The sequence below is a fragment of the Moschus berezovskii genome, chromosome 6, assembly GCF_049115385.1.
Source record: "Moschus berezovskii isolate FMDL1 chromosome 6, NW_MosBer_1.0, whole genome shotgun sequence".
NCBI lineage: Eukaryota > Metazoa > Chordata > Mammalia > Artiodactyla > Moschidae > Moschus > Moschus berezovskii.
Window position 1 is genome coordinate 26,442,185 of NC_142465.1, and position 24,649 is coordinate 26,466,833.

Here is a 24,649-nt window from a genome sequence, read left to right on the forward strand (position 1 = left end):
CAGTGCTGAGCATGTATCCCAAATAGTCTTTTACTTCAATGGCAGAAAAAAGCTGAAATTAAAGATATATATATAGAGAGAGAGAGAGAAAAATTACTCAAAATTTGGAACCATGAAATGTTGTAACTCCAACTAGTCTAGAGATCACTTACTTCAGTCCTCTAATGTTATAACTGAAGAAACCACATCTTAGAAAAACCTGAGACATACTCTCTATCACAGTACTCTGATTGCCAATCCAACTCTATGTCTACAAATTTAAGGGGAAACAAAATCCAGATTTCTAAAACATTCAAATCTGGAATAAAGATACCACTTGAGTTTTCCAGGGGGAGAAAAGCTAATCTTAACTACATATAATACACAAAGATCCACTTTGTTAAGGTATAAGGCAAGACCATAACACTGCCCCTTAAGAGTTTTAAAGTATGAATTCTACTCTTTAGCATGCTCTGGCATATTTTCGCAGTGTTTTCAACCTCTTCATAGTCTGGTTGACATCAAGAAAATTACATGGATTCCTAAAGAAAAGAGAAGCCACATAGCTGTGCTTTTTAGTGTTGGTAAACTAACCACACATGTCTTTGGGTTTCCTTTCAGATGTCTTATTTACTTCTTAGATCAGAAGAAGACTAGTTGTAGATGTGCTGATGCCTTAGATGGTTTATATATAAACCACTATATAATTTTTTTAAAAATCTACCTGATAAGGTCAAGGTGAGGTTGAGATAAGAAAAGTTTGGAACGAGTCTCATTTGGGACTTATTTCCTGAGAAAACAAATTGCTTTTCATAATCTGAAAATTTATGGAATTTTGACATGCAAGTTTATATGTGTATGTGTGTGTTCATTCACCTTCTGAGGGGCTCATATTAAGTAAAATTTTGGTTGGGGAGTGGACGAAATGACCGAGGTGTCAGCTACTATAACTGCATCTTTAAATATTAAACCCAAACCCAGACTCCATGTTTTAACTCATATTGAACTTTATATAGCCTTGGAGTAGGGGTATAATGATCTTTTGGGAGAGGCAAGATCAAATTAAAATTCAGTTCACTGTCTTGAGGAAAGACATAAGCAGCTATATATCCTTTGAGAGAGTCTTAGGAAATACACACCTGAGCTTTAAATGGCTACTCATTTGACTGTGAAGTTGAATTTCAATTCATCTGGGAGACAGAGCATGAGAAAGAATTCAAATAACAACACTCTGTATTTCCTGGAGTGTTACCAGGGAGAAAAGAGCTCCTGGAAAATGAATGCCTTACACATTTGCAGATATTACCAGCCACTTATAAAAACATGACTATTGTTACGTGTAAAAGTCATTCCTTTTAGGGGACGCCTTAGAGTGAATTGAAATGTGGCTGACGTTTCTACCACAAGATAAAAGGTTTTTTTAATATCATGTTTAAGTTATCTTAGTCAAAAAAATAGAGAAAGAGGGAAAAGGAAAAGGAAAGAAAAAAACATCTACAACCCAGTATTTATAAGCAATTCCAGGCACTTCACCCATAAAATAACTCCTGGGAAGATATTATACTTCTAAACACAAAAGCTATTAGCAGCCTTTTCTAATTCTCTTTCAGTTTAGTAAGGGGATTGTTGACTATATTTTCTATATAAAAAGACAGAAATACACAACAGATTGAATAGAAACATACAGACAAATGCTTTCTATTTCATTCATCAGCTGACTACTAAGATGAAACACACCCACAATATATGTATAAGAGTTTCCCCACTGCCACCTCACTCAATGGTTCAACTTCCTCCTCTTTTTTATAGCATGGGGCTAATGTATTTGTTTAATAAAAAAGAAGAGCTGTTATATTACCTCAAATCTACTCCATCTCACTGCCCCCACTTCAAGTTCTGATTGACTGTCACTGTTTTTATCTGAGACCACAGACAGATTGATGAAATAAGATGGACAGGTGTATCATATACCCATATTTAGGTATAAAATGGCATTGTGCTAGGAGTTGTTTAGTTATACAGCCCACTTACTCCTTCAACAAATATGCTGAACAGTAGTATTAGTTACGGCAATGCAAATGGACATATTAAGTAAACCCTCACATTTCAATGGGCAAATTTTAATACCATAAAGGTTTAATTATCATTGACAGAAGTAGTGCAATGAGAGTGACTTAGATTCAAAGTCAGAATCCCTTCTCCCTGTGTTTCTTGCACTGTCTAGAGCCTCAGAGTCTTCTACATTTATCCCAGATAAGAGAAAAAAAAAATGCTTCTGAAGGGTCCCCTGCTCGTAACACCTTCTGCTCACACATTATTGAAATGAACAAATCACACAGTCACCCCTAGATGTGAAATGGATGTGAAGTGTATTTCCCAATGGGGCAGCCACCTTCCAGTGACAGCTTCATACTCTGGGAATGTTTACAATACCTATGATAGGATACTGTGCTGGGCATTGCAAGTTTCAAAAATAAATCAAACTGGGATCTTGTGTTCCAGTAGCAAGCACTTTAGCAAATTTTTCCAAGTATCTTATTTCATTATCAATAATAATGGCTAATATGTATTCAAAGTTTGCTATATGTCAAGCTCATAAGGATCCAGAGGGTATATAGGTGGTATTTCAGGACTCAAACCCTGATTAAATGTTCATATCCATGTTCTTACCTCCTGACCTCTGCTTTTTTCTAATCACTTGAGGCAGGATTCAAGTCTGGTTCTCCTAAAATTTCCTTTCACAACGCAGAGCCCACACCAGACAAGTATACTAAACAGAACCCTGGCACCTGCTGGTACTTGGGTAGCTGTTGGTCAGACATCAGGGCCTGACTTCAGCTCATAAAGGCTGTATGGAATCTAGAAAAATGGTGCCGATGAAACTGCCTGCAGGGCAGGAGTACAGGCACAGAGCAAGAGAATGGACCTGCGGACACGGGTGGAAGGAGAGGCGGGGGACAACGGAGAGAGTCGCACTGACATCCATACACTACCGCGTGTGAAACAGACAGCTAGTGGGGCGCTGCTGCACAGCGCAGGGAGCTCAGCTTGGTGCCCTGTGGTGACCTACAGGCAAGCAGTGGGAGAGTGGGAGGGAGGCTCAAAGAGGGAAGGGGTATAGGCATACACATGACTTATTCATGATGTACAGTAGAAGCTAACAAACACTGTAAAGCAACTATATCCCCCCCAAAAGGGGAAAAAAATAACCACAATAACCTATTAAAGAAAGATTTTCTAAAATATGGAATGCCTATACTAAAAAACTGATCAGTCATTTAGAAAGAAAAGCTGAGTCAATTGAGATGGATACGCTAATTTACTTGAGTAGTAAAGCACATGAGTATTAATGAGAAAAGAGTCATTTTAAAAAGTCCTCACGAGACTACAGGATGCCCAAGACAGGTCAACACAACACTTTAACCATGATGTTCTACCATATTCTTCCTGCACATCCACCCTCAGTGGACATGGTTCCACATGATCCGTTCCCAATTTGACCGCTTTTTCGGTCAAATAAAGACAGAATTTCTCTACTTCTGGTTTCCTATGACAATTCTCTCAGATTTTAGGGGCAGGGTTTCCTAAGAAGGAATTTCAGATATAGAACAGTCCTTGATTTGGAGCAAAAAAGGTATGGATTCTAGTAAGGGATCTAAGTTCATAGGCATAAATCACTTAAATATTAAGATAGATTGGGGATAAATACCTATGTGCAGTGAGACTCTATCAGAGGACATGCTATGAGAAAAATGTCTATCAAAGGACATGCTACATAGTCAAAGCTATGGTTTTCCCAGTGGTTATGTATGGATGCAAGAGTTGGACATAAAGAAAGCTGAGCAATGAAGAATTGATGCTTTGGCACTGTGGTGTTGGAGAAGACTCCGGAGAGTCCCTTGGACTGCAAGGAGATCCAACCAGTCCATCCTAAAGGAAATCAGTTCTGAATATTCATTGGAAGGACGGATGCTGAAGCTGAAACTCCAATACTTTGGCCACCTGATGCGAAGAGCTGACTCATTGGAAAAGACCATGATGCTGGGAAGGATTGAAGGCAGGAGGAGAAGGGGACGATGGAGGATAAGATGGTTGGATGGCATCACCGACTCAATGACATGAGTTTGAGTAAACTCCGGGAGTTGGTGATGGACAGGGAGGCCTGGTGTGCCGCAGTTCATGGGGTTGCAAAGAGTCGGACGTGACTGAGCGACTGAACTGAACTCAACAGATCAGAGGACAGCACCTACATGCAGTTCTGCAAAAGAAGTGCATTTTCTCTAGGGCTTTCAGAAACATGTAAAATGAATGGAACTGACCACATGCTGAGAAAATAGGAAGCTGCCATTTGGAAACATATGATCTGTTCAGTTACTCAACCAACAAATAAGTTGAGTGTCTCTCTGCAAGGTAGGGTGTAAAGTGCAGAGGGGAGGAGGGACTCTAAAAGTGTGCAAGACAGCATCTGCCCTCAGTGAGGTCAGCAGCTAAGAGCAAATCAGAGGAGAACAACTGGCATGTAGGGAACACCCACCTGTTCCTGGCAATGAGCTAAATGCATCAATTGTATTATCTCCTTTGGCATTAACACATGTAAACCACTCAGCCAGGTGCCTGGCACAGAAAGAGAGCATTGGTGGTAGCTGTGATTTCAATGCCAATTTTATGTGGAGGTTATTATCATCTCTGCTTTCAAAATATATATTCAAAACCCCTTAGCTGGAGAGATCAGACATAAGACAGATGGAAAGTTCAAACATTCTGGGAAAATGGTGGCCCAAGCACCCACCCTGCTACCCTCCTCTCCTGTCTCCCCATTCCATTCCAATTCTAATCAACTTCTCCCTATATTAAGCAGAGCATCTTTGGAGCAGGGTGATGGATGGGGTCTGGAGGATGCATGTCAAACCTCACATCTGTGAGAGTCCACCTGGAAAGAGTTGGTGCAGAGCTGATTTTCACATCCCAGCAATGATGAGCTGGGAGCAAGAGTCAGACCATCAAGTTTCCTGGAGAGAGTGAGGCCCTGCAGGATTTGTGAACTCTTACAGGATAGTGTGGCCACTTGAGGGATGGTCTGAAGGGTACCTGCTGGTCTCTTTCACTTTGGAAAAGTCTGGATGGAGCTGGACAGACGGGCTCAGGTCCTCTCTGCCCTTCAGGTGGATCAACCACCACCTTGCAGCTTTGTGGGAAAGTGACTTCCTTGTGACAATTTGCCAACAGGAACCAGGGCTGATGTAGCTCCCTCAATTCCTGCAACTCAAGGTCCTAAATGCTAAACCAGGCAATTAGAAGCAGGGGTCAGCAGTGAAAATAATGAACACCCCCAAGGGGACTTAGACAGGGAAAAACAATCCACACACCATGAATATTTTCTGTTAACATAAACCTTCCAGAGGATATAGAAAACCACTTTAACAAAGAATAAAAACACACTTACAGAAATGTAAAAGCAGCATTAAAATAATTTTCTGGCAATCAAAAACACAGTCTTTCAATTTAAAAAATTTAATTCAGTTAAGGAAAAGATAATCCCAGATGAAAAAGGCTCCCTAACAGTATGAGGCAGGATATGGTAAATGCCCAGGGATTAGTTTGAATTCTCAAATTGAGCTGGCCATTAGCCTTACCTGAGAAGCCTGTTAAAAATACAGATTTTCAACTTACTCAGCCCTAATAAGTCAGAAACTCTATAAGTAGAGCCAAGGAAACTGCACTTCTGTTTGAAGTGGGCACTGCCTTTGTTCGATGAGCACTGATCATGGGGAAGTGTTGAGATTGGAGCAAACACTGGGTAAGTTAGATCACCAGCCTGTGGGGTGGTTGAAAGGAAGCTGAATTTGACTGTGATGGATGGGTAGTGTTTATAAATGGTGTAGTGGTAGGTCGTGTCCAACTCCTATGACCCCATGGACTATAGCCCAGCAGGCTTCTCTGTCCATGAGACTTCCCAGGCAAGAATACTGGAGTCAGTTGGCATTTCCTTCTCCAGGGATTTTCCTGACTTAGGGATCAAACCCATGTCTTCTGTATTTCAGGCAGATTCTTTACCAACTGAGCCACTAGGGAAGTCCATCCAGTGTTTATAAATAATGGTTTACAAATATGAAACAAAGATTAACAAATGTTTGGTTTGCACGATCTCCACTTTCCATGGAATAGTCACAAACCTCTGTCATGATTGCAGAGCAAATATCAAGTCTAAAACTTTCTTATGTTTAAGTCTAGTCTTAAATAATGTAAAACACATTGGAGAAATAAATTGAAGTACTTCAACTTTGAAAAAATTTAAAAAGCCTGAGCTCAGCCTGGCACTCTGTGACAACCTAGAGGGATGGGATAAGAGGAGGGAGAGAGGCTCAAGAGGGAGGGGATATATATATAAAACTGTGACTGATTCATGTTGTTGTACAGTAGAAACCAACACAACATTATAAAGCAATGACCCTCCAATTAAAATTTTTTTTAAAAAAGTCTGGGCTCATCAAGTCCACATTTCCCTCACGCTGTGTTTACTAAGATAATGCAAGTTAAATTTTTGCAGTCTTACTTTTTTAATCCCTTGACAGTAACAAGTGTCCATTTCTCTTCCAATGTTCCATTTCGACAAAGATGGACCACCAGTTTAGCAAGGTATGAGGGAACAACAGTAGGAATAATGCAGGCCTTGGAAGGCAAACGTGAAGTGGTGTGCTCGGTTTAATAGAATCACCCTTCCATATTTCACTCCTGCATTTCCTGAACCACAAAGGTAGACAACATAGCACTGTTTGCCCTTTTTCCCTTCCACAAGTGGCTTCCAGCATCACTGAAGTAAAATAGCAGGAATCAAAGGATTCATGGATCAAGAGAGATGGCTTCTGATCATTTCCAGTAAGTCCTTCCCTGGGAGCTGATTTTTTTCTAGGAGATGTGATGGATTTGAAGGAATGCATTCAAAAATTTTCACCACTCCCCAAGTTCCACCGCCACCCTGCTCTTATTTACTGAAAAAGCCAAACTCCATGAGGCTGACCTTCCAGTATCGAGACCCACAGCATGACTACTTCCTCCTGAGAAGTGAGCCCAACATTGCCTGCGTCAGAAGCACACAATACCAGTCTCTAGAAATCCTCTGCAGTGGATGAAAAGCACTCTGTTATCAAATTTGAAATGAGATGCAGACTCTGCCCTCTCTCAGAGGGCCCTGGGTCATATTAGCATGGGAGATTAGCATCTGAGCTTCTGAGGGCCCTGTAGCAGAAAAACCCTTTTAACTCAGAATTTCCCAAATTTATTTAACCACTGGTATGAAAATAGTTTACTAGGGCTGCTGTAAGAAAGTACCCAGGGGTGGTTTTAACAACAGAAATGCTTTGTCTCCTAGTTCGGGGGACTAGGAGGCGTGGGCCGAGTCGGTCTCTTCTGAGGGTTGTGAGGGAAAGATGTTCCAGAACTCTCTCTGGGGCTTACAGATGTCATCTTCATGTTCACATGCTGTTCCCCAGCACGTGTCTGTCCATGCCCCAGCACCCCTTTTGGTAAGACACAAGTTATATTGGATGACAGTTGACACAAATGACCTCATTTAAACTTGATAACCTCATAAAACCATCTCCAAATAAGGTCAAATCCTTAGGCTCTGAGAATTAGGACTTTTGGGAGGGGAGGGGACACAGTTCAACTCATTACACCCCTCGAGCCTCTGTCCAAATATCATCTGTGAACAGTCTGCAGCACACATGTTGGGAAATGTTACTGCGACCTCCCAGGTCACGCTGTGTCTCAGGCATTCCCAGATGCCATTTGCAGAACACACACAGAATCACTGGAGTGCTTTTAAAGATTCTAGATTCTTGGGTCTCACATCCACAGATTGAAATTCACTAGATCTAGGGAGCAAGTCAGGCACTCGCAATAGTAAAACCGGCCCAGGTTCAGATGTGTGACCAGATGGGAGTTCTACTGCCATTCAGCACTCTATTATTTTCAGACGTGCTTTGAGCTGGACATCTCAGAATAGCTGCATGAGGATTGTACCTCTTCTTAAAACAGTATGAACACAGGAGTGTTTCCTCATCTCTGGTTTTCATCCTATCTTATATCTGCCTCCATCATGATACAAACTACTTAGTGCACATATAGAGACCCTGTCCATTCATTTTTTTATTCTCAGTGCCTATCAGAAAGATGGCACATAATGAGCATTTAATAAGTGCTCACCGAATGAGCAAGCACCTGAACAACCAATGTACAGTGCTTTTACTGGGTTTTCTTTCAAAGTTCTTAATGTTGGCATATATTTAAGAGACTTCATCTATGCTTAATTTTTTTGTTGTTGGTTTTTTTTTGTCTTTTTTTGTAATTTTTATTTTTATTGGAGGCTAATTATTTTACAATACTATATTGGTTGGGTTTGCCATACATTGACATGAATCTGCCCCGGGTGCTTAATTTTAAAACATAACCCACACAATCTTCTTCTACTGCCCTTCTTTATTCCAGTCCTAATAAGGGCCTTTAGTTTTCAAGACATTTCATACTCTTTCTAGCCTCAAGGTTTTTTGGTACCTGCTATGTTGAAATCTTCTCTCTGCCCACTTCACCCATTCCACCCCCAAATTTTCCACTCTTTCCTAACTAATATCAGTCCTGCCCTTCAAATATGAAGTGGTGGCCCTGTTAAGCATTTTCATACAGTGTTTTGGTTTTCCACTGAGACACTGGTTATACTTGTGAAAATTAGTTCAAAGGCTGCTCTCTTCACCAAATTCTAAGCTACTTGTGGGCAGGCTTCATATTTGTCATGTTTATTTCTGAAACTACAGAAGCTTACACAAAGTGTGAACTCAAATATCAATTGAGAAGTTCTGTACTTTATGGTGGTGACATGCTTTTCTTCACCACTAAAAAGGGAGCTTCTCTAGAAAAGGGACTATGTTTAATTCATTTTTCTATCTTTGGCAACTGGCCTGGTGCCTAGAAGACAATGTTTTCAATAAATTTCTTTAAAATTGTTAGGGCTTTTATTTGTATCTTTGTTTATTTACTTTTGCCTAGATGAAAGCCTGGGATAGAAATTTACGACAAAGAATAGATGTTAGTGAAAATATAAAGATAGATTTGTTCTCTTGTTATTAAAGCCCAAACTTGAAATATCTTAAAAACAAGAATAACAGGAAATGTTTAACAGAATCAAGTCACCCCAGACAATCTGATATGCATTTAAAAAGCAGAAGATAACAGTAAATGAACTAATGTTTTAAAAGTCAGTTTTCAGATTGCCAAAACACCATTTGAAATGCAGCATTTGGCAGTTATCTTCCATAAAACTGGAGTATTTGTGAGGTGATTCCACCAGTTTACTATTTCTAAAGGCAGAAACCCCCCGAGGACACATGCACAGTGACAGCTCTCTGGGACTGTGGCAACGACTAGACTTCAAGTTACAGAAGAGACTGGAACTTTGTGTGGCATGCGTCACTCCTCCTGAGGATGCTGCTGTTTTTAACTGTAACGTTTTGTTCTTTCAGCGACCCTCCACAGCAGACAAATTGTTTCTTCTATAATATTGAAAATTGGTTTCCTGGTAACTTGCTGTTCCTGCTTTTGGACAATTATGTAAGATAAGGGGAACAAGCACCTATTTCTCTAGGGAACATGGAAACATCTCTGTATCTCTTCCTAATATTCCCAGAGTAGGTCACAGGGAATAGAGGAGGAATTTTGCACTGGAACCAACCTACCTCCTTAGAAGGAGAGAGGGTATAATTCCAACCATTTTCCTTGAAGATTAAATGGACTTACAAATCATTAATGGATTGGGATGATATGTGAGCCTCTTGACAGTAAAAGGAACCAAAAAAAGGGTTCTTTCTTAGGGAAAAGATGTCTGGATTTGTTATACACCTCTAAGTCAGGGCTGGGGGTGCTGGCACAGAGTGGCTAAGGCTGGAGGCACCTCCTGATATAAATATGAGAGTATCAGCTGAGCCCCTCAGAGAGGCCAAGATCATCTTCACCTGAATCACCGAGGCCTTGGCCCAGAAAGGCCATAATCACAGCTATAGGCACTTGTGCGCCAAACCTCACTTGTGCGCACTGAGATGCTGTGAAACCCACAGCCATTTCTGGTGGATCAGAGTCCCCTCTCTCTTGCAGCACTGGCCTTTTTGTTCTAGACTGAGTCCTGAGATTCTGTGTTACAGAAAGAGAAAAACCTCAAGGGAGAGAAAAGTGAAGGTTATAGTGACTCAATTTTTTCTTTTTCTTTTTTTTTTACAATGTTGGCTTTCTTCAATACTCAAGGCTGATGAATGGACCATTTTGACCACAGTGGCAAAGAATGAATTATTGTCACTGTTACAGTTTCTCATTACTGCCATAACAAATTGACACAAACATAGTGGCTTAAAAACAATACAAGTTCATTATTCAACAGTTCTGGAAGTCAGACGTCCAAACTGGATCTTACTGGGCTAAAATATAAGTTTGCTGGAGCTGTGCTGCTTCTAGAGGGTCTAGGAGAGAATTTGCTTTGCCGGCTTTTTCAGGTTTGGGAAGCTGTCTACATTTCTTGCCTGGTGGCCTCTTAATCCACCTTCAGAGCCAGTAATGTAGCATCTTCAAAACTCCCTTTCCCTCGCCTCTACCTCTCTCCTTTCTGTTTCCAAAGGCACATTTCCTACTCTTTTTAACCTGAGCCCCTTGCCTCTCTCTTAACAGGACTCATCCAAAAAATTAGGATAGTCTCTCCATCTCAAAGTCTGTATCTTTCATCACATCTACAAAGTCCCTTTGGCCATGTAAGGTAATCTATTCATAGGATCCAGGCACTAGGATATAGACATACTTGATGGAGATACATTTTTGTCTACCATAGGCACCCTTCATCATTTTAGCAATGAATGGCATCACCTCAGCAGGCAATAGGGCTCTTTAAAAGGGCATTCCCTGGTCAGTTCAGTTCAGTTCAGTCACTCAGTCGTGTCCAACTCTTTGCAACCCCATGGACTATAGCACAGCAGGCCTCCCTGTCCATCGCCAACTCCCAGAGTTAACTCAAACTCATATCCATTGAGTCGGTGATACCATCCAACCATCTCATCCTCTGTCGACCCTTCTCCTCCAGACTTCAATCTTTCTCAGCATCAGGGTCTTTTCAAATGAGTCAGTTCTTCACATCAGGTGGCCAAAGTATTGGAGGTTCAGCTTCAGCATCAGTCCTTCCAATGAATATTCAGGACTGATTTCCTTTTAGGATGGACTGGTTGGATCTCCTTGCAGTCCAAGGGACTCAAGAATCTTCTCCAACACCACAGTTCAAAAGCATCAATTATTCGGCACTCAGTTTTCTTTACAGTCCAACTCTCACATCCATACATGACCACTGGAAAAACCAAAGCTTTGACTAGACACACCTTTGTTGGCAAAGTAACGTCTCTGCTTTTTCATGTTGTTTAGGTTGGACATAACTTTTCTTCCAAGCATCTTTTAATTTTATGGCTACAGTCACCATCTGCAGTGATTTGGGAGCCCAAAAAAAAAAAAAAGTCTGACACTGTTTCCACTGTTTCCCCATCTATTTGCAATGAAGTGATGGGACCAGATGCCATAATCTTTGTTTTCTTAAGGTTGAGTTTTAAGCCAACTTTTTCACTCTCCTCTTTCACTTTCATCAAGAGGCTCTTTAGTTCATCTTCACTTTCTGCCATAAGGGTTGGTGTCACCTGCATTTCTAAGGTTATTGATATTTCTCCCGGCAATCTTGATTCCAGCTTGTGCTTCATCCAGCCCAGAGTTTCTCATGATGTTCTCTGCATATAAGTTAAATAAGCAGGGTGACAATATACAGCCTTGACGTACTCCTTTCCCTATCTGGAACCAGTCTGTTGTTCCATGTCCAGTTCTAACTGTTGCTTCCAGGCCTGCATATAGATTTCTCAAGAGCAGGTCAGGTGGTCTGGTATTCCCATCCCTTAAGAATTTTCCAGTTTATTGTGGTCCACACAGTCAAATGTTTTGGCATAGTCAATAAAGCAGAAGTAGATATCTTGACTCTCTGGTCAAGATAGGGGAAAGAGGAATGAGACTTAAATGTGAAATCTCATTAGTGCAATGGACAAGGCTTGGTGACTTTGGATTCTGTTTGGATACACAGCATGGACGTAAGTGCCATTAACTGAGGTCAGAAATAGTAAGGCTTCAGAAAAAGAAATATATATATATATATATATATATATATATGATTTTAGATATTTTTGGTTTGGGAGATAATGTGGCATAAAATAATCCAGTACTGGATACAAATGCAAATATCCTAACCATATATTTTTGCAGGGTTTGGTGTATATACTGTTACACGTTATAAGCTAACATAGTTCAGAAAAAGATCATGGCATTTAAGATACTGCAACATAGATAATACCTATGTCAACCACTTCTCAACTCTTTTTTTATCTCACACCAATCAAATGCAGAAGTAATTTTTCACCCATTTTCAGAAGAAACAAACACAGTGGGCCTAATGTGATTTTTGCAGTTTTTTCTGAAGGTTGATGGGGGTTGGGGAGCAGTCACAGTGCACAGAGCTTTTCCATGCTTCTCCCCTTTTTCGCAAAGTTATTCCTCCATTATTTGAAGTCATGATCCAACCAACGCTCAAGCTCTGGATATTTGCCCCAGAGCAGATTTACCATGAAGCCAGTGACAGTTAAATTTCAGGCCCCAATTCCATATACCCCATGAGTTCTGGAAGTCGCCAGGAACCATAGAATTCTTGCCATTAGGCAAGAAATTAGATAGTAAAATGGAGCATTTCTGGAGAAACGCCTCAAAAGAACTCAGAAACCAAGGACTTGTACCTCCAAGGCTTTAGTAATTTTTCTATTCTTATTCTAGATAGTCACTGTGGAATCTGATTTTGAATTAATAATTTGATGTTTTCTCAAAAAGGGCACTCCAAATTCCATCAGCTTTATGAAACGGAGATGGCCGCACCTCACCAGGCCTTTTCATACAGGACTCCTAGATAACAATGTTTTTGCATACCGTTATGTCTAGTTACTTTTCCTGCACCTGTTCCTTGTTGGCCAAAGTCATCCATGTCCAATTCATTTTTGTGTCCTCGGTGCTCAAAAAGTTATCAGGTGTTCAGTCAGAATTTTAGAACAATATATTGAATTGTATAAAAATGTATCGTATTAATTTGTATTAGGTAACAGGAGAGATTCATTTAATTATTACACATGATCTGATCTAATGAATAACATTGGGGAGTGAGCATGAGCACTCACTGTGCACTTTCATATCATGTTCCAAGAGTGATAGAATTAGAGGGGCATCATCAAGGCTGGAAAACAAGATTTCTCAGAAGACCCTCATTTGTCCCTCCTCATACTGAGAGACACCTGGTGAAAGGTCGCAACATTTGGTTGGCTGGCTGCTCTGCCAGTGACCAGAAGAGACAATTTAAAGTAGAAGCTTGGTTTTGACCACAGGTCATGTCAGGGTCACTAGTCCAGCATTATTAGGAATAGTGACTATTTGATCTCCTATCCTCCTGTCATCTGTTTAGTTTTCATAGCTCCTAGTGGGAAAGGGCATGTTTAATTATCACACTTAACTGAAAACAATTCCTTCTGAAACACAGCATCTTATACGCTGGTGTTTGCTTTGCTAGGAAATTCTTGCTCTGAAAGTTCCCGAAAAAGATCTGCCTAAATTTGAACTAATTTCAGGGAAAAAAAAATCAAAACAAAAGTCCCTCCAAGGTTAAGAGGTGGCTTCTGACTAACAGCAGAATGAACAGGAAAGCAAGGAAAAGAGGCCTCAGGCCAAAGGGGAATGAAGAGAAGGATGGCGGAGCAGCCCAGAGGAGGATCAGGCAATGGAAAATTCAGGAAAAGTTAGTGGGAGGACAGAACAGAACAGAACTGAGGGCCTGGAGGATCATGGGAGAAAGAATGAAAGGAAGCAGAGTCAAGACTCTAGAGCCCAGAGAAATGGCCAGGCCCCCTGAGAAGTGAAGAGGGAAGGGGAAAAGGAGGCGCAAGTCAAATCGAAGAAAAGGGTAGAAAAATAAGGAGACAGCATTGACAGATTGTGCACTGCCGGGGTGGAGACACAAATCTATTTGTTGTGTTAATGTTTTTTGTTAATGTTTTTCATCTAGTTCCTTTACAATTTTAGTTTAGAACGCCTTTAAATAGTTCTAAAAACAAGACCATTAGCTGGGAGTAATTATAAATCAAAAACAAAACAAAACCATTGCTAACAAGTGGGAGTTCTCATACCCCTAATCAGAAAGGCCTGTGTCAGAGTTCCAAGTCCTGTCCCTAGAGACTATGAGAAGTTGTTTTTTTTTTTTTTAATGATAGTGTTTCCATAAAAGCCTGATTTAATACAATCACCACCCAGACCAAATGTGGAGGAAATAAAAAAGTGCTTTCAAATCCAAGTCCTTCTTTGAAATTTAAAATTATATTCTAGGATGCTGGTTCATATCAATTCTAAGGCAAGGGAACAAACTAAAAGAAGCAGCCCAAAGAAGATTTTTTTTTTTAAGTAGGGTAGGAAAAAGGACAAGTCAGAGTCTGGTTACATCTACTCATGGAATGGGCTTCCCTGGTGGTTCAGACGGTAAGGAATCTTACCTGCCTATAGTGCAGCAGACCGGGTTTCGATCCTTGGGTTGGGAAGATCCCCTGGAGAAGGGCATGGAAACCCACTCCAGTATTCTTGCCTAGAGAAGCTCATGGACAGAGGAGCCTGGTGGGCTACAGTCCATAGAGTCACAAGAGTCAGACACGGCTGAGTGACTAACACAGACACTCATGGAACACAACAGGTCTCATGTATATGAGATATGAGCCTAGTAGTTACAAGTCTGAGAAACTCATTTTAAGCAAACTACCTGGAGAAACACCATACTCAATTAAGGGTTCAGGACAGTTGTACACCCCTAGTTTAGCCATGTACTCAAAGTATGCAAATTCAAGCCTCCATAGTCACTAAAATGGTACTAGTCCCAGAAAACCCATTGCCAATCACAATAGCCAACGATTGGTAGAGCCTTCCTTTTTTTGATATCTGTTTGTAATTCTGCAGTTGGGAGATGTTTATGTTCATATGAAAATAAATGTAAGCAAATCATCTTACAGTAAACATCTCTCCAGAAAAAACAACTTCCATCTTTTTACATAAAAAAGGGCAATGGCAAGATGAAGTTAATCCTGTTGGCTCATGACAACTCTGTGGAAGCTCTAACACTGCCCTAAGAAATCATTAATTTGGACTATTTCAGGGTATATTGCTCTCACAAAGATGCTCTGGGCAGCTGCAGCTTTTAATGAGGCTGATTAGATAACTGGAACAAATACTCTCTGGATTGAAAGCTGTCTCAACAAATGTGGAACAACTAACTGTATTTATTTAATTCAACCATTGGGTTTGTTTCTACCCTTCCTTCCTCCAGAAAGGATTTAAGATTGCTTAGCTAGTCTATGGGGTCGCACAGAGTCGGACACGACTGAAGCGACTTAGCAGCAGCAGCAGCAGCTAGTCTGAAGGTATAGGGACTCCTGAAAGCCTCAGATTAGTATCTAGAACATATAACATGTCCAGATAGTTTTCAATTATCAGTGTGTTAATCAAAGCTTGGAAAGAGCTTTTAAACAGCAATGAAACATCAACTAGCTTCAAACTTGCATTTTTAGTAAGCTATTTTGTCATTTGGAGGCCTGCACAATAAACCTTTTGTTACTTTTTTTAAAAAAGAAATAAAGAAAAGCAAGCTTCTGGTCTTGCTTTTGTTCATCTTATCATCTTATCATTCAGCAGCCTATTCAGGATCACATGTGGGAAAGTATGTATGTAAAATTGAGCCCTACACTCAGTGCATGAATTCCTTAGGAAAAAATATACTTCTTAAATGGGTAGCTATGTAAGAAACAAGAGAAATTCTACTTTTATGCTTAAGTTGGCTTTGTATTCCATATGTTGAAAATCTAATGTTTAAAATTAAGAAAATGGAAAGCAAACTATCTATGTGGATGTTTTCACACCCCATTTTTATAACAACAGCCTGCTTAACTGAGATTATTAGTGGATTCTTGCAATAAGAGCAAGAGAATATCTTTAAGACACTCCACTGTTTCAATATCCCTTTGTTTTAGAGATTAAAGAGTGACAAAGTGATATATTTTCTACTGAATTATGCCAATATTACATGAATATTACGGGGATAAGAAAAGTCATTAAGTCCCCTAACTATGTCAGTGTGTATGATTTGAGGGTCCAAGACAGAATAAAAAAAAAATTATTGTGTTCCAATCTCAACAGTAAAACAGACTCACTTTGGAACTCCGATAACCGGAGTAAACCAACTTACACCTAGATTCCGTCTGGGAGATGTAGTGGGGACAAACTCTCACAGCTGAAAATTACTCACTACAAATAGCATTTACAGATGTGACAATCGACTGGTCAGATGCTACTGGGCATTTAGAAATCTCACTGCATTTTCCTACAGTTTGTGATAGCTGATTAATTAAAAAGTCCATTCTACAACTACCACAGTTTTCCGTTGGACAATTTCACAGCTATCACTTCACTGAAAAGAAAAATGAATTAAGTATGATCTCAAGAGTATGTGAATAACTATCACAAACACATTACTTTCTACAGGGTTTACTCCTATCTTATACCATTGAACTTGGTCATGGCCCAGGGTTCCATTACTAAGAAGAGAGGAAAGGCTATTGGGAAGCAAGTAATGGACTCCAACCTCTAAGCCACCTAAACACGTCTATGTACCCATTCTCATGCATGGAACAAGGTTCATCTGTTTGCTACATCGTGCTCAAAACCTAGAGTCTCTGTGTGCTTTCCTGTCTGTTGGGTTCAGATGTGGCTGCTACAAGACTAAAAGACAAGTTATTACCCCCATTGAACCAAATAGAAAATGGTAGTGAAGGCAACAGGGAAACTGCAATAAAGAGTTCTGGGGGAAGAACAAAAAGGAAATACACAGTTGTTACAGTCCCCCAGCAACAAGCAAATTCTGAGGGGCAGAACCGCACAGCCATGACGGGACTATGGCAAGGGGAGTTTGACTGCTGACCCAGTTGACAGCCCTTGGTCCTAATCCCCGGCAGAGTTTCCCTTGTCCATTGTCCTTTGGGACACCAACACCAGTTACTCCAGTTCTTCTTTGTCCATTATCTTTCACAACTACAGCTGAGGCAGGCATTAGTAGAGTATTTCCTTCCTTATTATCTTAGCCTGGGGTACCATAACAAGGCTTAAAGTAAAGCAGGAGAAACCACTAGGCCCGTCAAGGTACGATCTAAATCAAATCCCCTGTGATTATACAGTGGAGGTGACGAATAGATTCAAGGGATTAAATCTGGTAAACAGAGTGCCTGAAGAACTCTGGACAGAGGTTCGTAATATTCTGCAGGAGGCACTGACCAAAACCATCCCTAAGAAGAATGCTTAGGAGCAGATTAAAGTGGAGCTGGTGGAAAGGAAGGGTAGGAACCCTTGGAGTGTGTCTCCTACTCATTCACTTACTCAAGTAAGGAGGTCTTTGTGGTCTCCTTACTCCAGTTATCAAATCGTCTCACTGCTAGAATGCTAAGTGGCCTGCTCAGCCCAACAGCCCATACCTGAGCTGTCCAATATGGCAGTCACTAACCACACATGGCTCCTGAGCATTTGAACGTGGCTTACCTGAACTGAGCTGTGATGGGGATGTGAAATACACATCACAGTTTGAAAACTTAGTACAAAAAATGTAGACTATCTCAATAAATTTTATTGATGACTCTTACCTGAGAGATTTGATGAAGTTATCAATTCAACCTACATTGTAATTCAGCAACCCACTGGATCAGTCCCACCACTAATATTTGCTGCTAGAGAAAGGAGAGGAAAAGGCAATGGCAACCCTCTCCAGTACTCTTGCCTGGAAAATCCCATGGACGGAGGAGCCTGGTGGGCTGCAGCCCATGGAGTCACGAAGAGTCGGACACGACTGAGTGACTTCACTTTCACTTTTCACTTTCACACATTGGAGAAGGAAATGGCAACCCACTCCAGTGTTCTTGCCTGGAGAATCCCAGGGACGGCGGAGCCTGGTGGGCTGCTATCTATGGGGTCGCACAGAGTCAGACACGACTGAAGTGACTTAGCAGCAGCAGCAGAGATGGGAGATGGTCTGAAGGCAATCACTGAGACACCATGGCTTATTAACCATGACTTGAGTAGTGAATTTGAAACTTTGTACCTGACACTTTTTAAAGTTCTTTAGTTCAGTTACAAGAGGCCAACAAAACAGCTTTCTGTTCCTGGTTATAAAATTGTCATAAATAGAACAAGTGCTAGAGTCCTATCACTTGGGGAACTCTGCTGGGAACAATAGTTTTGTGGAAACAAATGCATTGAAGAATAGTGAAAAACCCAGATTCCTCATCAGTTTTAAAGCAGCCTTCCTGGAAGGAATGCAATTCCCATCATTCCCCAGGATTTTAGCAGATTTCAATGATCTGAGGTGATATCCTTTTCTTTTTTCTCCATATGACTATCTCTGCATAGTTGAATGTAATTTGGAAAATTTAAGCGGTAAGCAGAGGATCCCGGATTATAATGTTCTCCTTTTCCTTTATTCAGAAAGGGTACTGTTGTTTTTGGCTTTGGTTTATATATATATTATATATACCAGGCTGAATAAGCCAAGCAAAATGTAAACCATCCACACCCAATACTCAAATGTATTTCTTCACTGTCATATAGGAAGTTCAGTTCAGTTCAATTCAGTTCATTCGCTCAGTCATGTCTGACTCTTTGAAACCCCATGAATCACAGCATGCCAGGCCTCCCTGTCCATCACCAACTCCTGGAGTACACTCAACCTCATGTCCACAGAGTCGGTGATGCCATCCAGCCATCTCCTTCTCTGTTGTCCCCTTCCCCTCCCGCCCCAGATCCCTCCCAGCATCAGAGTCTTTTCCAGTGAGTCAACTCATCACATGAGGTGGCCAAAGTATTGGAGTTTCAGCTTTAGCATCAGTCCTTCCAATGAACACCTAGGACTGGTCTCCAATAGAATGGACTGGTTGGATCTCCTTGCAGTCCAAGGGACTCTCAAGAGTCTTCTCCAACACCACAGTTCAAAAGCATCAATTCTTCGGCCATCAGCTTTCTTCACAGTCCAACTCTCACATCCATACATGACCATGGGAAAAACCATAGCCTTGACTAGACAGACCTTTGTTGGCAAGGTAATGTCTCTGCTTTTTAATATACTATCTAGATTGGTCATAACTTTCCTTCCAAGGAGTAAGTGTCTTTTAATTTCATGGCTGCAATCAGCATCCACAGTGATTTTGGAGCCCCCAGAATTAAAGTCTGACACTGTTTCCACTGTTTCCCCATCTATTTCCCATGAAGTGATGGGACCAGATGCCATGACCTTAGTTTTCTGAATGTTGAGCTTCAAACCAGGTTTTTCACTCTCCTCTTTCACTTTCCTCAAGAGGCTTTTGAGTTCCTCTTCACTTTCTGCCATAAGGGTGGTGTCATCAGCATATCTAAGGTTATTGATATTTCTCCCGGCAATCTTGATTCCAGCTGGTGCTTCTTCCAGCCCAGTGTTCCTCATGATGTACTCTGCATAGAAGTTAAATAAGCAGGGTGACAATATACAGCCTTGACTTACTCCTTTTCCTATTTGGAACCAGTCTGTTGTTCCATGTCCAGTTCTAACTGTTTCTTCCTGACCTGCATACAGGTTTCTCAAGAGGCAGGTCAGGTGGTCTGGGATTCCCATCTCTTTCAGAATGTTCCACAGTTTATTGTGATCCACACAGTCAAAGGCTTTGGCATAGTCAATGAAGCAGAAATAGATGTTTTTCTGGAACTCTCTTGCTTTTTCCATGATCCAGCAGATGTTGGCAATTTGATCTCTGGTTCCCCTGCCTTTCCTAAAACCAGCTTGAACATCTGGAAGTTCACGGTTCATGTATTGCTGAAGCCTGGCTTGGAGAATTTGGAGCATGACTTTACTAGCATGTGAGATGAGTGCAATTGTGTGGTAGTTTGAGCATTCTTTGGCATTGCCTTTCTTTGGGATTGGGATGAAGACTGACCTTTTCCAGTCCTGTGGCCACTGCTGAGTTTTCCAAATTTGCTGACATATTGAGTGCAGCACTTTCATAGCATCATCTTTCAGGATTTGAAATAGCTCAACTGGAATTCCATCACCTCCACTAGCTTTGTTCGTAGTGATGCTCTCTAAGGCCTACTTGACTTCACATTCCAAGATGTCTGGCTCTAGGTCAGTGATCACACCATTGTGATTATCTTGGTCATGAAGATCTTTTTTGTACAGTTTTGTGTATTCTTGCCACCTCTTCTTAATATCTTCTGCTTCTGTTAGGTCCATACCATTTATGTCCTTTATCGAGCCCATCTTTGCACGAAATGTTGCCTTGATAGCTCTAATTTTCTTGAAGAGATCTCTAGTTTTTCCTATTCTGTTGTTTTCCTCTATTTCTTTGCACTGATCACTGAGGAAGGGTTTCTTATCTCTCCTTGCTATTCTTTGGAACTCCGCATTCAGATGCTTATATCTTCCTTTTTCTCCTTTCTTTTTGCTTCTCTTCTTTTCACAGCTATTTGTAAGGCCTCCCAGCCAGCCAATTTGGTTTTTTGCATTTCTTTTCCATATAGGAAGAGTCAGTACTTAAAATAGGATACGGACTGTTCTATCACTACTGCAATTTCAGAGAAAATATCATCAGAAATGTAGATCCAAGAAGAGATTAGAAAAAAATCACTTCTGTGCAATTTTATCCATCATCAGAAAAATCTCTTCTGAAGAACAGAACCTGAAGTCAGTGGTTCTAAAACTTTCACTGTCATCCTGTCATCTGGTGGGGGAATGAAGGAACAGAGAGACTTGTTGAAACAATCTGCTGAACCTCAATCACAGAGCTTCTGATTCAGCAAGCATGAGGCAGGACCCAAGAATCTGCATTTCCAATAAGTTTACAGGTGATGCTTCTGATCCTATTGGTCTGGAGAACCCACTGTGACAGCCACATTTAAGTTATCATTGGAAAGGAGAATGCGCTTCATCTCATCAGTTCAGTCCTGCAGCTAAAATGCTTCTTAGTGGGGTGAGGGGGAGGATCAATTTGCAATCAGCTTGTGATATAGAACCCTAACCTACCAGCACCTCCCAGATCACATTTTGCAGGAGAAGGTGGTAAAATTGAGATACAGGAGATACTACTTCAAACATTTATCAATAAATGCAGCTTATTCATCACTCTTGGAGGAAATAGACTTGAAATAAGATTCTCCTCAGCAATCTTCATTGATAAAGAATCAGGAAACACATGACCTTTCAACTGCCACACTGACAGAAATCTTAGGTTTTGCGGCTCCTCCCAGGAGTAGACTCTAAGAACCACCAACAGAAACCCCTCAAAGATTCCAGTGACAGCACTGCTCAGACTGAGTCCTGGTGCGCAGGAGAAGTCAAACAGGACAGTTTCTTGCCCGGAGGAAAGGAATCTCCAAGTCACAGGAACATGACTGATTCAGGTGTAGTTTCTGAGTGCCTACTATATTCCTCACCACTAAGAATACTCTGCATGTCACAGGGCACAGCAACCCACTCCAGTATCCTTGCTGGGAAAATCCCATGGACAGAGGAAGCTGGCAGGCTATAGTGCATAGGGTCGCAAAGAGTTGGACATGACTGAAGCGACTTAGCACGCACACTTGTTTGCTACATGATGTCATACAAGACTAATGAACTGGATGAGTTAAAGTCTGTGCTTTAGCAATATGTACCTCAACTTCTACACTTTCTATCACCAGATACTTTGTAAGGAAGGCACAAATTGTGGCACCTGCCTGGCTCAAAGAAATGCTTCCAGTGGCCCCTCCAATTCATTTGGTTTCAGTCTGCTTAGTCACAGAAAGGGCAAGATCAATCAGTACATCCCATTTCCCTGGCCATGGAAAACTGTAGTCAGGCAATCCACCAGGGCCAGGAAGCGTCTTCCCCAGGTTATTTGAAACTGAAATTCCAAAAGATAAATTATTTTTCCTTTCTAGTCACATAGTGTGTAGGATGTTACCCAGGCTGATGGCAATTAGGCAAGTACGTAAGTTGAGTAGGAGTTAAAAGAAAGTTTGCGGCCACAGGCAAAAAGATAAAAATTTATGAGTGTGGTTACAGACTCATCTGCAAACCTATCTGTTTTTCTTCCTGGGTTCAGATCTGGATTCACCTTTCCAGCCACCTCTGCAATTTAACCTAATCTAACCAGATGACAATTCTAGCCATGCATACAAATGTAAATGATAGATACAATTCCAGGCCTGGTCCATGAGAATCTATTGTGCCAGAGCCTTCATACTCTTTCATCTTTTTCTAGCCTGTTACAAACAAATATGACAACTTTAAAAGCTGTACGTTAAAGACAGCAGAAGCACACAGTAGAAGGAGCCTAAATCTCCACCCTGAGGAGAGCTGTCAACCGATAAAGAACACCCACTCTGGACTTTCTGTCCATTAGAAATAGATGTCTACCAGGCTGCATTAGCCTGAATTTGTTATAGCAGCTAGCATTATCTTAATAATGAAGACACTATTTAATATAAAAATGCCATTTAAAACAAGAGGTTACATGACATTTCCAAAGTAGTAGCTTTGGATCAGGGGTCCACAACCTCTGGGCCGCAGACCAATACCCCCTGTCAGATCAGCAGCAGCATTAGACTAGAAATAAAGTACACAGTAAATTTAATGCTCTTGAGTCATCCCCAAACTATCCCCCCACTTCACCTCTGGTCCATAGAAAAACTGTCTTCCATGAAATCAGTCCCTGATGCCAAAGTTTGGAGACCATTGGCTTAGACAGAGCAGAGAAGTGGTTTGAAGCCTAATCCCTGAGGCACTGCAACATTTAAAAATCAGGAAAAGTGAAAAGTTAGTAAAGGAACCTGAGAATGACCATCTCAAGGAGTAGAAGAAAAACCGAGCAGGCTGCCATGTTCTAGAACTAATGTAAAGAAAATGTTAGGGAAGGGATGGTTGATGTACTATATGCAGTTTCTGAGACCCTTTGTTTCTGTACTCTTTTTTCAGTTTTTAAGGATACTTCTATTTTCTTCCAATAAATTTCCTATTTTCTTAAAATAATTTGAGCTAACTTCCTGTCTACCAAGAGTCCTTGACTAAGGTTGTTGTTTAGTCACTAAGTCGTATCCTACTCTTTTGTGGCCCCGTGGACTGTAGCCCACCAGGATCCTCTGTTCGTGGGATTTCCCAGGCAAGAATACTGGAGTAGGTTGCCATTTCTTTCTTCAGAGGATCTTCCTGACCCAGGGATCAAACCTGCATCTCCTGCATTGGCAGGTGGGTTCTTTACCACTAAGCCACCAGCGAAACCCCTCAACTATGGTAGGTATGCTCAAAGATGGCCACCAGTGAATCCTTCCCACTGCTATTCATGCCCTTGTATCAATATTATCTCCTCCTTTTGAGTATGGGCTTACTGGTTCACTTCTAATGAATAGATAGTGGCAGAAGCGACAGAATGTCACTTCTGGAATTAGGGTATTTAAAAGCATGGCTTTCATCTTGGGTGTACTCTCTCATGTGCAGAGGCACATGTGGTATGGGACTCAGACCTGCCAACACCCACGACTGAGCCCGGCAATAGATCCTCCATCCCAGCTGAGACTTCAGATGAGACTTCAGTCCCAGCCACCAATTTGAGGGAAACCTCACTAAAAAATCTTGAGCCAAAATCACCAGCTAAGCCACATCCAGTTTACTGGCCCACAGAAATTGTGAGATATGTATTATTTTCAGCCATTAAGTTTTTTGAGGCAATTTGTTATGCAACAATAGATAATTAATGCATTGACCAATATATTTATGAGTACAGGTTCCCTGAGAAGGGAATGGCTCCCTACTCCAGTATTCTTGCCTAGAGAATTCCATAGACAGAGTAGCCTGGCAGGCCATGGTTCGTGGGGTCTCATAGAGTCGGACACAACTGAAGCAACTTAGTATGCACGCACGCATGTGTAACTAGAAATCAAGAGGGGTCTTGGTCAAAGGTGGTGATGAGATTCATCTGCACTGAGGCAATTAAAATCTTGAGTCTGTGAGTCTCCAAGAAAAATGAAGCAGTGTAGTTGACACAGTGGGTTCCCAGCCGTTATTCCCCACCTTGACCATCCTAACTGAATTCTTAATTGGTTCCTTTATCATCCCACATCCTCCCAGCTATAAGCTTCATTCCAACTGGTACCCATATCCAGAAGGTGGATCCCCACTAGCTGAAGCCAATAGTGGCCATTATTGTTGTTAGGAATGTGCACGGGACACAAATTTAGGGATCTGACAAGTCCACTGAGAAGGTTGTAGGTAAGTCTGAGAGGAGATGGCCTCTTGTTTTCCTCTAGAAGCTGTTCTGTCTCTGTCTTGACATGATACCTGGAACTGTTCTGCCATCCTGGGCCCCTGGAGAGTCAGGCTTCACTGGGCATGAGCATCCGGTGACACAGCCAGAAACCAAGCCTTGGGAAATTACTCTAGTTCAGAGATCTGAAAGAGGAGACAAAACCAACGAAACACAGAGAAGGATTGGTCAGATGC

At 41.2% G+C, this 24,649-nt stretch overlaps 1 long non-coding RNA gene across 1 annotated transcript in view; it reads right to left on the minus strand.

Moving 5' to 3' along the window:
- Positions 1–24,649, minus strand: part of LOC129536484 (uncharacterized) — a 54,113-nt gene that overhangs the window by 16,031 nt on the left and 13,433 nt on the right. Inside the window, exon 2 of the long non-coding RNA XR_008681815.2 lies at positions 24,488–24,598. This is a non-coding gene — a long non-coding RNA (uncharacterized LOC129536484). The remainder of the gene's footprint in view (positions 1–24,487; positions 24,599–24,649) is intronic.